The sequence below is a fragment of the Chiloscyllium punctatum genome, chromosome 9, assembly GCF_047496795.1.
Source record: "Chiloscyllium punctatum isolate Juve2018m chromosome 9, sChiPun1.3, whole genome shotgun sequence".
Classification (NCBI taxonomy): domain Eukaryota; kingdom Metazoa; phylum Chordata; class Chondrichthyes; order Orectolobiformes; family Hemiscylliidae; genus Chiloscyllium; species Chiloscyllium punctatum.
Genome location: NC_092747.1, coordinates 48,000,631 through 48,018,475, shown reverse-complemented (window position 1 = coordinate 48,018,475; position 17,845 = coordinate 48,000,631). Strand labels below are relative to the sequence as shown.

The 17,845-nt window shown below is 41.7% G+C and overlaps 1 long non-coding RNA gene across 2 annotated transcripts in view; it reads right to left on the bottom strand.

The window, feature by feature from the left end:
• Positions 1-733: 733 nt before the first annotated feature.
• LOC140481369 (uncharacterized) overlaps positions 734-17,845 on the bottom strand; it is a 45,245-nt gene continuing 28,133 nt past the window's right edge. The window contains exon 3 of one of the 2 annotated variants that reach the window (XR_011961510.1): positions 734-904. This is a non-coding gene — a long non-coding RNA (uncharacterized lncRNA). Of the gene's footprint in view, positions 905-8,525; positions 15,891-17,845 lie in introns of those variants that run through there. The other variant, XR_011961511.1, reaches the window with a different exon arrangement.

The window sequence follows — 17,845 nt, the reverse complement described above, 5'->3', positions numbered from 1 at the left end:
GGTCATCTTAGTGAATCTATAGCTTGGGCAATGTATAAATCTTGTAATGAACCTAGTTTAAAGTTGCTGCTACAGAGGGTCTAGGAGGAGGAACCTGAGGCTAGTTCATGGCCTGTTCTTCATTTTTAAAAAGTCCTTCATAGGATGAGGGTGTCACTGGCTAGGCCAGTGCAGTGATGCCTATTGACATTACAAATTATTATTATTATTACAGTTAAGTGTAATAATTAAATGTGAACATTGTAACATTAGAATTCCCACAGAAATTATTTCCATCATAAGTTTCATTGATACAGTAAGTGTAACTATGTTGTTATGTTATAGATATGATCGATGCTAGCATGCATTTAACAGAGGTTGGTTATCAGAGTGTGCACTTTCACATGAGCAAACTTGCCTGCTGGTGGCACATATCAAAAACAAAATGAATGGGAGTAAACCTATAGCAGTGCGTGTCCAATGTTCTACCAAGCAGACAAAACCCAACCAGCAGTGCAAAATTACAAAATTACTTTCTAGAGAGTGTTCTGAATATGTTAAACTAAGTGTTATCTGTATTAAGATGATGAATTACATTATGACTTCTGTTATTCTGTGACTTATGAATTTCAATTAAGAAAAAGTTATTTATCATTTTCATCTGCTGCCATTCTACCTATGATATAATGAATTGAACAATGAGTCATACAATGTGAAACTTGAAGTGTACTTACTGACCACCCCACAAAAGAACTAATTAAAAAGTCCATTTATTTCATTTTACACTTGAGTTTAGTAATTTAGTTAACATATTAATGGCACAGTCATAAAAGTTACACAAATGGGCATGACTTATTAAAGTCTTTCCCAATTTAACAGCATCAACTCTGGGAATTTCAGCATCAATGATGTCCATTCTGTACCTCTGAAATGTAAATTTTTAAACATATATATTACTTATTACAAGCCAACCAATTAATTTATGTTTGATGTTATTATGTTAGATAATCATAGATCAATTTTACAAGAAATAAAATGAACAACAGAATGGGAAATTTGTTATTATGTTGAAACCTGCTATCTATGAAAATGGGAATTGGTTAGTTCAGTTGGCTGGACTGCTAGTTTGTGATGTAGAGTGACAACAATAGCATGGGTTCAATTCCCATACCAACTGAGGTTATCATGAAGCACTCTCCTTCTCAACTTCTCCCCTCACCCGGGGTGGGGTGGTTCTCAAGATAAACAACCACCATTTGTGTGTCTCTTTAATGAGACAACAGTCCTATGGTCTAGTGAGATCAGGGTGACTTTATCTTTACCAAGAAAATATAGTCATCAGACATGAAATTTTATAGCAGATTTGATGCTAAATTTTAATGAAATGTTAACAAAAACTCAACATTTTAAAATGAATGAAGGAACTGAGGGCATTGTTGCTAAGTTTGCAGATGAAACAAACTGAGGTGATGGGGCAGGTCGTGTTGAGTAAACAGGGAAGCTGAGGAGAATTTGACAGGCTAGGATATGGGAAAAGAAGGGGCAGGTCAAATGTGTTGTGGAAAAGTGAGGTTATTCACTTTGATAGAATGTATAGAAGTGTAGACTGATTTCTAAATGGAGAAAGACTTCAGAAACCTGAAGCACAGAGGGACTTGGGAATCCGAGTTCAGGATTCTTTTAAGGAAAACATGCAAATTCAGTTGGAAGTTAGGAAGGCGGATTCATTTCAAGAGGCCTCGAATGTAAGTGCAGAGATATTCTACTGAGACTGTAAAAAGCTCTAATCAGACCACATTTGAAACATTATGAGCAGTTTGGGCCCTGTATCTAAGGAAAGATGTACTGGTGCTCGGGAAAGTGCAGAGGATATGTACAAGAATGATCCCAGGGATGAAGGACCTGCTTTATGGAGTAGTTGAGGACTCTGGGTCTGTATTCCATGAAGTTTAAAAGGATGAGGGAGGTTGTCATTGAAGCTTACAGAATACAGGGAGGCCTGGATCGAGTGGAAGTGGAAAAGATGTTTCCACTAAGAGAGACTAGGACCCAAGTGCATAGCCTCAGAACGGACACTTTAGAACGGAGGTGAGGGGAAATGTCTTCAGTCAGAGAGTGGTGAATCTATGGAACACATAACCACAGAAGGTTGCAGAGGACAGGTCATTGAGCATACTTAAGACAGAGATAGCCACCTTCTTGATTAGTAAGGAGATTAAGGTTTACAGAGAGAAGGCAGGAGAATGAGGTTGAGAAACGTGTTAGCCATGATCAAATGGTGGAGCAGACCTAGTAGGCTGAATGGTCTAATTCTGTTCCTATATCTTATGATCTCTTTTTTTTTCCCAGTTTCCTCCCTGTTCCTTCTGAAGCCAGTCATTCTTGCTGTGGTGCATCTGCAAATGACATCAGAAGTTTCCCAGAACCATATCTAAGTGGCCATTTTCATACATTAACCTACAATAGGAGTGTAAACTACTGCTCAGTCATGGTCAGGTCTGAGCCCTCCCTCATCCAATGTCCATAAATGTAACCTCCCAACAGTGTCAATGGACAGTTGTTTGAAACTGCAGTTCATATTTTGCCTTCTCTCTGGCCCAAGGTACACATAAAGAGAACAAAGAAGAACATAGAAAGTTATAGCACAGGAACAGGCCCTTCGGCTTACCAAGCCTGCACTGATCCAGATCCTCTATCTAAACCTGCCACCCATTTCCTAACAATCTGTATCCCTTTGCTCCCTGCCCATTCATGTCTCTGTTCAGATACATCTTAAATAATGCTATTGATCCTGCCTCTACCATCTCCGCAGGCAACACATTCAAGGTACCCACAACCCTCTGTGTAAAGAACTTTCCACGTATATCTCCCTTAAACCTTTCCTCTCTTACTTTGAACTCATGACCCCTAGTAATTGAATCCCCCACTCTAGGGAAAAAGCCTCTTGCTATCCACCCTGATTTTGTAGACCTTAATCAGATCCCCCCTCAACCTGTCTTTCTAATGAAAATTATCCTAATCTATTCAACCTCACTTCATATGTAGTGCCCTCCATCCCAAGCAACATCCTGGTGAACCTCCTCTGCACCTTCTCCAAAGCATCCATATCCTTTTGGTAATGTGACGACCAGAACAGTACACAGTATTCCAAATGCAGCCGAACCAAATTTCTATACAACTGTAACGTGGCATGCCAACTCTTGTACTCAATACTCCTTCGGATGAAGGAAAGTATGCTGTCTGCCTTCTTGACCACTCTACTGACCTTCAGAGAACATTGGACTTGAACACCCAGATCTTTCCCCAGGATTTTTCCATTTACTGTATGGTTCACTCTTGAATTGGATCTTCCAAAATGCATTACATCGCATTTGCCCAGATTGAACTCCATCTGCCATTTCTCTGTCCATCTCTCCAATCTATCTACATTCTGCTATATTCTCTGACAGTCCCCTTCACTATCTATAATCCACCAATCTCTGTGTCATCTGCAAACTTGCTAATCAGGCAACCGATACCATCCTCCAAATCATTTATATATATCACTAACAACAGTGGTCCCAGCACGGATCCCTGTGGAACACCACGGGTCACAGGTCTCTATTTTGAGAAACTTCCTTCCACTACTACTCTTTGTCTCCTGTTGCACAGCCAGTTCTCTATCCATCTAGCTAGAACATCCTGGACCCCATGCAACTTCACCTTCTCCATCAGCCTGCCACGGGGAACCTTATCAAACACCTTATGAAAGTCCATGTATATGACATCTATAGCCCTTCCCCTATCAATCAACTTTGTCACTTCCTCAAAGAATTCTATTAGGTTTGTAAGACATGACCTTCCCTGCACACAACAATGCTGCCCATTACTGATAAGACCATTTTCTTCTTCCTATCCCTCAATATCTTCTCCAGAAGCTTCCCTACCACTGATGCCAGGCTTACTGGTCTATAATTGCCTAGAGTTTCCCTGCTACCCTTCTTAAACAAAGGGACAACATTAGCAATTCTCCAGTCCTCCAGGACTTCACCCATGTTCAAGGATGCTGCAAAGATAAAGCCCCAGCTATTTCCTCTCTCGCTTCCCTCAGTAACATGGGGTAGATCCCATCCGGACTTGGGGACGTGTCTACCTTAATGCCTCTTAGAATACCCAAAACTTCCTCCCTCCTGATGCTGACTTGACCTAGAGTACTCAAAGATCTATCCCATACCTCATCATCCGTCATGTCCCTCTCCTTGGTGAATACCGAGTCAAAGTACTCATTAAGAATCTCACCCATTTTCTCTGACTCCACACATAACTTTCCTCCTTTGTCCTTGAGTGGGCCAACCCTTTTCCTAGTTACCCTCTTGCTCCTTATATATGAAAAAAAGGTTTTGGGATTTTCTTTAACCCTGTTTGCTAAAGATATCTCATGATCCCTTTTAGTCCTCTTAATTCCTCATTTCAGATTGGTCCTATACTCCCAATATTCTTCCAAAGCTTTGTCTGTCTTCAGTAGCCTAGACCTTACATACTCATTCTTTTTCCTCTTAGCAAGTCTCACAATTTTACCTGTCATCCATGATTCCCTAACTTTGCCATTTCGATCCCTAATTTTCACAAGAACATACCTCTGCTGAACTCTCATCATCCTCTCTTTAAAAATCTCCCACGTATCGAATGTGGGTTTACAGTTGCTCCCAATCTACATTCCCCAGCTCCTGCCGAATTTTGGTATGATTGGCTTCCCCCGATTTAGCACTCTTCCTTTAGGACCACTCTTGTCTTTGTCCATGAGCATTCTAAGACTTATGGAATTGTGATCACTATCCCCAAAGTAATCCACTATTGAAACATCAACCACCTGACTAGACTCATTTCCCAACACCAGGTCCAGTATGGCTCCTTCCGAAGTTGGACTACTTACATACTGCTTGAGAAAACTCTCCTGGGTGCTCCTTACAAATTCTGCTTCATACAGACTTCTAACGCTAAGTGAATCCCAGTCAATGTTGGGAAAATTAAAATCTCTCAACACCACCACCCTGTTACTCCTACATCTTTCCATGATCTGTTTACATATTTGCACATCTATCTCACACTCGATGTTGGGACACCTGTAGTACAGCCCCAACATTGGTACTGCACCCTTCCTAATTCTGAGCTCTACCCATATTGCCTCACTACTCGAGTCTTCCATAGTGCCCTCCTTCAGCACAACTGTAATATTCTCTTTGACCAGTAATGCAACTCCTCCACCCCTTTTACCTCCCACTCTATCCCACCTGAAGCATCAATATCCTGGGATGTTTAGTTGCCAGTCATGCCCTTCCCTCAACCAAGTCTCAGTAATAGCAATAACACCATGCTCCCAGGTAGTAATCCAAGCCCTAAGTTCATCTGTCTTACCTACTATACTTCTTGCATTAAAACAAATGCACCTCAGACCACCAGTCCTTTTGCATTCATCATCTGCTCCCTGCCTCCTCTTCCCCTTGGTCACACTGACTTCATTATCTAGTTCCTTATAGGCTTTAGTTACTGCTTTCGTACTGTCCTCTACGCTCATTTGGTTCCCAACCCCTTGCCACATTAGTTTAAACCCTCCTCAACAGCATTAGTAAAAGCGCCTCCAAGAGACATTGGTTCCAGTCTGGCCTCGGTGGAGACCGTCCAATTTGTAATAGTCCTACCTCCCCCAGAACCAGGCCCAATGTCCCAAAAATCTGAACCCCTCCCTCCTGCAGCATCTCTCAAGCTATGCATTCATCCTGCTTATTCTATCATTCCTACTCTGACTAGCATGTAGCACTGGCTGCAATCCTGAGATTACTCCCTCTGAGGTCCTACTTTTTAACTTAGCTCCAACTCCCTACATTCTGCTTGAAGAACGTCATCCCATTTTTTACCTATGTGCACCATGACAACTGGCTGTTCACCCTCCCCCTTGAGAATGTTCTGCAGCTGATCCAAAACATCCCTGACTCATGCACCTGGGAGGCAACATACCATTCGGGAGTCTCATTTTCGGCCACAGAACTGCCTATCTACTCCCCTTACAATTGAATTCCCTATGACTATAGCCCTTCCACTCTTTTTCCCGCCCTTCTATTCAGTAGAGCCAGCCATGGTGCCATGAACCTGGCTACTGCTGCTGTGAAGTGATTCATTTTGGAAGGTCAGGATTCCTGATGAAGGGCTTCTGCCCAAAACATTGATTATCCTGCTTCTCAGATGCAACCTGACCTGCTGTGCTTTTCCAGCACCACACGCTCGATTGAGATGCCACCTACCTCCCATCCATGACATTCATTCCAGTAAATCCCAGGACTAACTGTGTTCCACCGCCAACTGACGTGGACAAACAGTCCAAGCAATGTCCGACCAGATACATTCTTGATTCTCAGATAACATGATCATTGCTTTTAAATATTTTACTTATGGTAGCCATGAAGGAAATGAAGAATGGACTTAGGAGAACTAGAAGGGGTATGAAAAAGCATTGGCGGTTAGGATGAAGGAAAGTCCTGAGGCATTCTACACTTACCTGAGGAACAAGAGGAAGGCCAGACTGAGGATAGGGATAGTGGAGGGAACTTGTGCCTGGAGTCAGAGGTGGTAGGAGAGGTCCTTAATGAATACTTTGCTTCAGTGTTCACTGGCAAGAGGGTCCTTGTCATTTGTGAGGACAATGTGAAACAGCTGATATGCTCAAACATGTTAGGAAGGAGGATGTGTTGGAAAGTTTGAAAAACATGAGGGCAGATAAGTTACCTGAGTCAAATGGGATATACCCAAGGTCACTACGGGAAGCAAGGAAGAGATTGCTGTGTCTTTGGTGATAATCTTTGCATCCTCACCGTCCACTGGAGTAGTGCCAGATGGTTGGAGGGTGGCAAATGTTATTCCCTTGTTCAAGAAAGGGGATAGGGATAATCCTGGGAATTACAGACCAGTCAGTTTTATGTCGGTGGTGAGCAAATTATTTGAGAGGATTCTGAGAGACAGGATTTATGATTATTTGGAAAAGGATAGCTTGATTAGAGATAGTCAGCATGGCTTTGTGAGGGGTAGGTCATGCTTCACAAGCCCTTATTGTATTCTTTGAGGTTGTGATAAAACACATGGACGAAGGTAGAGCAGTGATGTATATGAATTTTAGCAAGGCGTTTGATAAGGTTTCCCATGGTAGGCTCATTCGGAAAGTAAGGAGTCATAGGATACAGGGAAATTTGTCTGTCTGGATACAGAATTGGCTGGCCCATAGAAGACAGAGGGTGGTAGTAGATTGAAAGTATTCAGTCTAGAGCTCGGTGACCAGTGGTGTTCCAATGGGATCTGTTCTGGGATCTCCGCTCTTTGTGATTTTTATAAATGACTTGGAAGTGGAAAGTTGGGTTAGTAAGTTTGCCGAAGACACTAAGGTTGGTGGAGTTGTGGATAATGTGGAGGGCTGTTGCAATGGGACATTCACAGGATGCAGAGTTGGGCTGAAAAGTGGCAGATGGAGTTCAACCAGGCAAAGTGTGAAGTGATTAATTTTGCAAGGTCAAATTTGAATGCAGATTACAGGGTTAAAGGCAGGATTCTTGGCAGTGTGGAGGAACAGAGGGATCTTGGGGTCCACATCCAAACATCCCTCAAAGTTGCAACCTAAGTTGTTTGGATTGTTAAGAAGGCATATGGTGTGTTGGCTTTCAGTAGCAGGTGGGGTTGGGTTTAAGAACTGCGAGGTTATGCTGCAGCTCTATAAATTCCTGGTTAGACCACACTTGGAATATTGTGTTCAGTTCTGGTCACCTCATTATTAGGAAACATATGGAAGCTTTAGAGAGGATGCAGATGAGATTTACCAGGATGCTGCCTGGACTGGAGGGCATATCTTATGAAGAAAGGTTGAGGGAGATAGGGCTTTTCTCATTGGAGCAAAGAAGGATGAGAGGTGGCTTGACAGAGGTGGACAAGATGATAGAACATAGAACATAGAAAAATACAGTGTAGTACAGGCCCTTCGGCCCTCGATGTTGCGCCGACCGAAGCCTACCTAACTTACACTAGCCCAATAACCTCCATATGCTTATCCAATGCCCGCTTGAATTACCATAAAGAGGGAGAGTCCACCACTGATACTGGCAGGGCATTCCATGAACTCACAACCCGCTGAGTAAAGAATCTACCCCTAACATCTGTCCTATACCAACCTCCCCTTAATTTAAAGCTGTGTCCCTTAGTAACAGCTGACTCCCTACGCGGAAAAAGGTTCTCACTGTCAACACTGTCTATACCCCTAATCAGCTTGTACACCTCTATCAAATCTCCCCTAAACCTTCTTTTCTCCAATGACAACAGCCCCAAGTGCCTCAGCCTTTCCTCATACGATCTTCCTACCATACCAGGCAACATCCTGGTAAACCTCCTCTGCACCCGTTCCAGTGCCTCCACATCCTTCCTATAGTATGGCGACCAAAACTGTACACAATACTCCAGATAAGGCCGCACCAGAGTCTTATACAACTGCAACATGACCTCAGGACTCCGGAACTCAATTCCTCTACCAATAAAGCCCAGTACGCCATATGCCTTCTTCACAGCACTATTTACCTGGGTGGCAACTTTCAGAGATCTGTGTACATGGACACCAAGATCCCTCTGCTCATCCACACTACCAAGTAGCCTACCATTAACCCAGTAATCCATCTTCTTGTTACTCCTACCAAAGTGAATGACTTCACACTTAGCTACATTGAACTCCATTTGCCACCTTTCTGCCCAGCTCTGCAACTTATCTATATCCCGCTGTAACCTGCCGCATCCTTCTTCGCTGTCCACCACTCCACCGACTTTCGTATCATCCGCAAACTTGCTCACCCAGCCTTCAAGCCCCTCCTCCAGGTCATTTATAAAAATGACAAACAGCAATGGTCCCAAAACAGATCCTTGTGGAACACCGCTAGTAACTGCACTCCAAGATGAACCTTTACCATCAACACTACCCTCTGTCTCCTTCCAGCCAGCCAATTCCTAATCCAAACCTCTAATGCACCCTCAATGCCATACCTCCGTAATTTTTGCAGTAGCCTACCATGGGGTACCTTATCGAACGCCTTGCTAAAATCCATATACACCACATCTACTGCTTTACCCTCGTCCACTTCCTTGGTCACCTTCTCAAAGAACTCATGAGAGGGCATAGATAGAATAGATAGCCAGAGACCTTTTTTCCCAGGGCAGAAATGGTGGCCCCATCATGAGGGGCCAGAATTTTAAGGTGATTGGAGGAGGGTTTAGGGGAGATGTCAGAGGTTGGTTCTTTACACAGAGTGTGGTGGGTGCATGGAATGCACTGCTAGCAGTATTAGTAGAGTCAGAGATATTAGAGATATCTCATCAAATCTTGGATAGGCGCATGGATGATAGTAAAATGAAGAGTGTATAGGTTAGTTTGATCTTAGAGTAGGATAAAAGGTCGGCACAACATCGAGGACTGAAGGGCCTGTATTGTGCTGTACTGTTCTATGTTCTTAAACTTACTTCTGCCATAGTCTCTGACAGTGCATTCCAAACCTTAAGCCCTCACTATATGAAAATTCTCACATCACTTTTTCTTCTTTTCCCGTTATTTTAAATCTATGCCCTTCCATTCTCGATTACTTCATGAACAGTTTTTCTCTATCTATTATATCCAGACCCTACATGATTCCGTATCCTTCTATCAAATCTCCTTTCAGCCCTCTTTTCTCCAAAGAAAACATTCCTAACTTCTTCTGACTTCTTTCATAACTAGTTTCAAATGAGGAAATTCATTAGTTTCTGCATTCACTCCAATACCTCACATCCCCCTTAAAGCATAGCATCTAGAATTGGATGTCATATTCAAGTTGACCCTAGAACAGTGTTTTATACAAGATCAATATAACCTCCTTAATCCTGATTTGGAGATGCCGGTGTTGGACTGGGGTGTACAAAGTTACAAATCACACAACACCAGGTTATAGTCCAACAAATTTAATTGGAAGCACTAGTTTTCACAACCAACTGATGAAGGAGCGGCGCTCCAAAAGCTAGTGCTTCCAATTAAACCTGTTGGACTATAACCTGGTGTTGTGTAATTTGTAACTTTGTAAATCCTTAATCCTGTATTCTATACACTATTGCCAAATTATTAGAATATACTATATGCTTCATTACTTGGTTTCTCAACTTGTTCTGCCACCTTTAATGGTTTGTGACAGAAGTAATCGTCCATATTGGCACAAATGACACAGGTAGGAAGAGTGACAAGGTCCTCCAATGACAATACGGGGAGTTAAGTAGTAAACTAAAAAAGCAGGACTTCTAAAGGTAGTAATCTCAGGATTATTCTCTGTGCCACATGCTACTGAGACTCGGTACAGAGGTACAGTACAGTTGAAAATGTGGCTAAACAGCTGGTACGGTGGCTTCAGATATTTGGATCATTGGGATATCTTCCAGGGAAGGTTGGACCTGTACAAGAAGGATGGAGTCTTTTAAAAACCAGTTGATTAGAGTGCAGGACAGGCACATTCCTGTGAAAATGAGGGATAGAAATGTCAGGATTCGGGAACCTTAGGTGACGAGGGAAATTATCTACCTAGTCCAAAACAAAAGTTGCATATTTAAGGTCTAGGTAACTAAATACAGATGAAGGCTGAAGAATATAGGGAAAATAGAATGGAACTCAAATGGGGCATTAGGATGGCTAAAAGGGGATACGAAATGTCCTTGGCCAGCAGGGTTATGGAGAATCCCAAGGCATTTTATACATCTATTAGGAGCAAGAGGGTGGCTAGGGAAAGAGTAGGCCCACTCAAGGAGAGATAAGGGAGGTTTTTGTGATGCCAGAGAGTGTGAGATCTTTAATGAATATTTTCCATTGATATTCACAAAAGAGAGGGACATAAGGGGTGTGGAGGTTAGGTAATTACAGGTCAGTGAGCCTGACACCAGTGAAGGGGATGCTATTGGAGAAGATACTGAGAGACAGGATTTATTCACATTTGGAAGGGAATTGACTTGTTAGTGATAGGCAGCATGGGTTTGTGCAGGTAAGGTCATGTCTCACCAACTTAATTGAGTTTTTTGAGGAGGTGATGAGAATGATTGAGGGAAGGGCAGTGGATGTTGAGTACATTGCTTTTTGTAAGGCATTTGATAAGGTGCAGTAAGGCTGGTACAAAATAGAGAGTCTTATAGGATCCAAGGCTAGATGGATACACAACTGGCTTGGTCATAAAAGACAATAGCGGTGGAAGGGTGCTTTTAAGAACGGAGATCACTAACTAGTGGTATTCCACAGGGATCAGTGCCAGGACCTTTGTTGTTTGTAATATATATGAATAATCTGGAGGAAAATGTAGGTGGTCTGATTAGCAAGTTCGCAGATACGACCAAAATTGGCAGTGTTGCAGTTCGTGAGGAGAATAAAGGATACAGAAGGATGTAGATAGATTACAAATTTGAGCAGAGAAATGGCAGATGGAGTTTAATCCAAACAAATACGAGGTGACACATTGGAAGATCAAATTCAAGGGTGAATTATACAATTAATGACAGAACCCTTTGGAGCATTGACTTAGAGACATCTGGGTGTGCAGGTCCACAGATCTCTGAAAGTGGCAATACAGATGAATAAGATGGTCAAGAAGGCATGTAGCATGCTTGCCTTCATTGGCTGAGCATTGAACATAAAGTTAGCAAGTTATGTTACAGCTGAATAAAACTTTAGTTAGGCCATATTTGGAATATTGCATGTGATTCTGCTCAACACACTACCAGAAGGATGTGGATGTTTTGGAAAGGGTGCAGAAATTTACCAGGATATCTGGAGGATTTTAGTTATGAGGAGAATTTAGATAAACTCTGATTGTTTTCACTGGAAGGACAGAGACTGAGGGACAACCTGACAGAGGTTTACAAAATTATGAGGGGCATACATAGAGTGGATAGTCAGAGGTTTTTTTCCGAGGGTGGAAAGGTCAACTACAAGAGAGCACAGATTCAAAGGGAGGAAGTTTAGGGCAGAAGTGCAGGGAAAACTTTTCACACAGAGGGTGGTGGGTGCCTGTAATGCACTGCCTGTGGAGATGGTGGAAGTAGGCACATTAGCACTGTTTAAGGTGTATCTTGATAGACACATGAACATAAGGCAAACAGAAAGACAGAAACCATGTATGTACAAATAATAGCAGGCCTAATTAAGGATTAGGAATTGGGGCAGGCTTGGTGGGCTAAAGAGCCTGTTCCTGTGCTGTATTATACAATGTACACCTACCTCACTCTACTCCTGCACACCCTTTAGGGTTGGAATACCCTTTATTTTATATAATCTGCCCCTATGATTCTTACTAAAATAAATAATTTCACACTTCTCCATACTGAACTTCATCTGCCACTTGTCTGCTTGACTTGTCAGTATCTTTTTGAAGTTCAATATCATTCTTCTCATGGTTCACAATGCTTCTATGTTTTGTATCCTCTACAACTTTGAAATTGCATTTTGCACATTAAGGCCTAGATTATTGATTAGTGATATATCAGGAAAAGCTGCTTCATAGGGGATAATGCAGATACTTTTAATCCACATGTTCAGACATATTATGACTTGTCTGGAGCAAGTGGGGCTTGAAGCTGGGCCTCCTGGTCCAAATGCAGGGGCACTATCAATGGACTAAAGAGGACCCTGGGAGATTTTGCAAGGCAACAAGAACAACCACCTTTTTCCACTTTAGCATCAATCTTCTCACCATCACAAAGTCAGAAGTGGGAATGTTATTTGATGTCAGCATAATGTTCAGTGTAATTCATGGCTCCTTGGATGCTGAAGCTGTCTATGTCCAAATGCATGAAAACTTGGACAGTGTTCAGGTTTGGGCTGACAAGTGGCAAGTAACATTCATGCTACATACATACCAAGCCATAGCCATCTCCAGTAAGGAAGAATCTAACCATCATCCTTTAACCTTCAATGGTATTACCCTTACTAATCCTTCATTATCAACATCCTGGGGGTTACCATTGATCAGAAACTGAGCAGTGGTTCAAGAAGGCATCATACCTTCTCAAAGGCAATTAGGGATTGTTAGTGACACTCCTATCCCATTAAGGATAAATAAGCAACACAAACAGGACAGAATTTTTTTAAAAATGGCTAACTCTTGATATAAATACCAGCGTAACATCAAAAGTAACACAGTACTAGGTGGAAGGATAAATCAAAGCTGTGTAGTTCTACTTGTTCACCAATAGGTGCTACTATTGCTCTTTGATTTAAAATTTACAGGCAGATTTCATTAACATTTTCAGGGTTACACATGTTTTCCTTTCCAATTAACAGTGAAACTTGACATACAAGAGAACGGCAGCTTAGGAACCCAACCTAACTTTTCAGAGGTCACTCACCTTTACAGTAACAACTCCGATTGCACCAATTATTATAGTTTAAAATATGAAAGTTAAAGCAACTATCCCATAAAAGGGACAGAGGACTTGCTGTGTATGTGGAAAAACTCACATGTGGAATTGCTAATTAGCAGATTCAGCAAGAATACCTAATATAGACAATTATTATGCATTTGGTAGGCCCGAGATTAAGTATTGCTGAGAAAAGACACATTTAGTTAAAGCTTTTCATCTTGTAGTTATCAGGACAATTCACAATAAATATCAAAGGGGAAACAACATTTATACTGTATGTAAGGAGAGTATTGGTTAGTTGCTAAGAGGACTCTTATTAATATGTGTTCCTTGCACACTTCCAATCAGCATAAGGAATGCAATGACTGAAATTAGGCAGAATACATAAAATATTAAAAATCGTTTTTATTAGTTTAAGTGAGCTGCTGTAAATGCGGCCCTCCCACATTGAACTTGCCCAGGTCAAGCCATCCTATTTTGACCAACACCATGAAGCAGTCAAGAAAGATCAAGAGTGGGGTGTGATTGTGTGGTCACATCCCTTTACTGTTTTGGTGCGAAATTCGCTGCACGTGAAACAATTCTAAATGGGTATGTATGTTGTGAGCAAGATGTAAAGCAACTTCAGGAAGACTTGGACAGGGTTAGTGAATGGGCAAGAACATGGCAGATAGAATATAATGTGAAAAATATGTGGTTATCCACTTTGGTGGAATAGAGCTGAAAAGTATTTCTTAAATTCTAACAAGTTAAAAAGTGTAGATTAACAAAGGGAGCAGGTTTTGAGATTTGTAGCTCAGGTTGATGTTCTGAATGTAGGTTAGTTCACTGAGCTGGAAGGTTCAGTTTCAGATATTTTTTCACCATACCAGGTAACATCATCAGTGAGCCTCTGGATGAAGCACTGGTGGTTTGGCCTGCTTTTTATTTATGTGTTTAGGTTTCCTTGGATTGGTGATGCCATTTCCTGTGGTGATGTCATTTCCTGTTCTTTTCTTCAGGTGATGGTAACTAGGATCCAAATCAATGTGTTTGTTGATAGAGTTCCTGTTGGAATGCCTTGCTTCTAGGAATTCTTGCACATGTCTCTCTTTGGCTTGTCTTAGGATGGATGTGTTGTTCCAGTCAAAGTGGTGTCCTTCCTCATCTGTATGTAAAGATTCCAGTGAGAGTGGGTTGTGTCTTTTTGTGGCTAATTGATGTACATGTATCCTGGTGGCTAGTTTTCTGCCTGTTTGTCCAATATAGTGTCATTACAGTTCTTGCAAGGTATTTTGTAAATGACATTAGGTTTGCTTGTTGTCTGCGTAGGGTCCTTCAAGTTCATGAGCTGCTGTTTAGTGTGTTGGTGGGTTTGTGGGCTACCATGATGCCAAGGGGTCTGAGTAGTCTGGCAGTCATTTCTGAGATGTCTTTGAGTTAATAGAGAGTGGCTAACGTTTCTGGACATGTTTTGTCTACTTGTTTGGGTTTGTTGCTGAGAAATCGGCGGACTGTGTTCATTGGGTACCCATTCTTTTTGAGTACACTGTATACGTGACTTTCCTCTGCTCTTCGTAGTTCCTCTATGCTGCACTGTGTGGTGGCTCATTGAAATAATTTTCTAATGCAGCTTTATTTGTGGATGTTGGGATGATTGCTTCTGTAATTCAATATTTGGTCCGTATATGTAGTTTTCCTGTAGATGCTGAATTGAAGTTCCCCATTGGTTGTTCGCTCTACTGCGACATCTAGGAATGGCAGTTTGTTGTTGTTTTCCTCCTCTTTAGTGAATTTTATGCCAGTAAGGGTATTATTGATGATCTTGAAGGATTCCTCTAATTTGTTTCATTTAGTGATGTCAAAGGTGTCATGCACATAGTGGACCTAGAGTTTGGGTTGGATTGTTGGCAGAGTTGTTTGTTCGATTCTCTGCATTACTGCTTCTGCTAAGAACCCTGATATTGGAGATCCCATGGGTGTTCCGTTGGTTTGTCTGTAGGTTTTGTTGTTGAAGGTGAAGTGGGAGGTAAGGCATAGGCTCACATGCTTGACGATACTGTTGTTGTTCATGAAGTTAGTGGTGTTTGGTGCATGTGTCTTTGGGTCTTCTAATAGTGTAGTCAGTGTTTCCTTGGCCAGATTGATGTTGATGGATGTGAACAGGGCTGTTACATCAAAGGAGACCATTATTTCATCCTCTTCTATCTTCGTGTCTTTGATGGTCTTCAGGAATTCCTGGGTGGAGTGGATAGAGTGATGTGAATCTTCTACTAAGTGTTTTAGTTTTTGGTGTAGCTCCTTGGCCAGTCTATAAGTTGGTTTCCAGGTAGCGAGACTATGGGTCTGAGGGAGGCTCCTGGTTTGTGAATTTTGGGTAATCCATGGAAGCTTGATGTGTTGGATCCGACTGGTTTCATTTTTATTTGTTTCTCCAGATTTCTGAAGTTTTTTTGAGTAGGGATGTGATTAACAAAGGGATCCAGACGTCCATGTCAATCAGGCCCTAAAGGCTAACATACAAATGCAGCAAGATATTAGGAAGGCTAATTGAATGTTTATTGTAAGAAGAGTTGAGTACAGGATTAATGAAGTTTTTCTTTAATTTTTTTGGAGCTTGGTTATACTTCACCTGGAGTACTATGTACGATTTTGGTTGCTTTACCTCAAGTAAAATGCTATTGAATTAGAGGGAGTGCAATGAAAGGACACGAGCCTTGTTTCTGGGATGGCAGGACTGTCCTAGGAAAGGATTGGGAAATTTGGTGTGTATTCTCCTGAGCCTTGAAGAATGAAAGGTGGTCTCATTGAAATTTACAAAATATTTAACAAGGTAGAAAAGGTTAATGCAGATATTCTCCTTGCTTGGGGAATGTAGAACCAGAGTGCCCAATTTAAAAATAAGGAATGCCACTTAGGTCTAACATGAGGATTTTTTTTTCACTCAGTAGTTCTTTTAGGCAAATATCTGCTGAGAGGCAAGTTGTTGTGGGAACAGATTGCAGTAAACTGGAGTTAGAATTGAAAATGAGGGACAGCATTGGAGCAGAGTAGATAATTAATCAGCATGTTTGGTAAGATATTTCTCTATGTACTTCTGTTCTTTTTTACTCATGCACGGGATGTGGATGTCACTAGCCAGGCCAGTACTACTTGTGCACCCCTGGTAACCCAGAGGGCAACTGAGAGGCAACCACGTATCTGTGCGTCTCCAGTTACATATAGGCCAAACTGGGTAAGAATGGCAGATTTCCTTCCCACAAAGACCGTAATGAACAAGTGGATTTTTCTTTCTGACAATTGACAACAGTTCCATGGTTATCATTAGACTCTTAATCCCATTTTAAAAAAATTATTGAATTGAAATCCCACCATCTGCCATGTCAGGATTTGAACCTAGATTCCCAGAACATAACCTGCATATCTTGATTAATAGTCCAGTGAATAATACACTAGGCAATCACCTTCCCTATAACTCATTTCTAACGCTACATTCTGGTGTTTCTCCCTGTCAAATTAACGTTATTCTTCTCCATCAGCCTCTTCAGCTAGAAGTGACAAGTGCATGATCCATCTCAGCCTCCTCCAGTAGTCCCCAGCATTACCTATACCAGTCTTCAGCCAATTCAACTCACTCCACATGATATAAAGGAAAGTTTCAAAGCACTGAACACTGCATAAGCAATGGTCCTGACAACATTCCAGCAATAGAACATAGAACAAATAACATTACAGCACAGTACAGGCCCTTCGGCCCTCCATGTTGCGCCGACCTGTGGAACCAATCTGAAGCCCATCTATCCTACACTATTCCATTCTCAACAATATGCCTATATAATGACCATTTAAATGCCCTTAAAGGTGGCAAGTCTGCTACTGTTGCAGGCAGTGCATTCCACGCCCCTACTACTCTGAGTAAAGAAACTAGCTCTGACATTTGTCCTATTTCTATCAACCCTCAATTTAAAGCTATGTCCCCTCGTGCTAGCCACCACCATCTGAGGAAAAAAGCTCTCACTGTCCAACCCTATCTAACCCTCTGATTATTTTATATATCTCAATTAAGTCACTTCTCAACCTTCTCTCTAACGAAAACAGCCTCAAGTCCCTCAGCCTTTCCTCATAAGACCTTCCCTCCAACCAGGCAACATCCAAATAAATCTCCTCCAAACCCTTTCCAAAGCTTCCACATCTTTCCTATAATACGGTGACCAGAACTATACACAATATTCCAAATGTGGTCGCACCAGAGTTTAGTACAACTGCAGCATGATCTCATGGTTCTGAAACTCAATCCCTCTACCAATAAAAGCTAACACATCGTATGCCTTCTAAACGACCCTATCAACCTCGGTGACAAATTTCAAGGACCTATGTACCTGGACACGAAGATCTCTTTGCTCATCGACATGACCAAGAATCTTACCATTGGCCTAGTATTCTGCACTCCCATTACTCCTTCCAAAGT